This window comes from Phaethon lepturus, unplaced genomic scaffold (assembly GCF_000687285.1).
Source record: "Phaethon lepturus isolate BGI_N335 unplaced genomic scaffold, ASM68728v1 scaffold2270, whole genome shotgun sequence".
NCBI lineage: Eukaryota > Metazoa > Chordata > Aves > Phaethontiformes > Phaethontidae > Phaethon > Phaethon lepturus.
The window spans coordinates 1-226 of record NW_010513828.1 but is presented as its reverse complement, the minus strand read 5'-3'; positions in this window follow the sequence as shown (position 1 = coordinate 226).

Genomic DNA, 226 nt, shown 5'->3' with positions numbered 1-226 from the left:
ATTTGAAAGGTAACTAAAGAAAAAACCCCTTAAAAAAAAAAAAAAAAAAAAGGCGGGGGGGACGCGACACAACCCACTCCGCGTCCCTAAAGAGCTGAAGGGAAAGCAGCTAGTATAGAGGGCAGCTAGGGAAGACGGCAACCGGAGATCCTTGCTCCCAGCTGGAAAGCAAGGCACAGCCAGGGACAACGTTTGACGATGCCAGCCCCAAACATCAAGTCCTGCC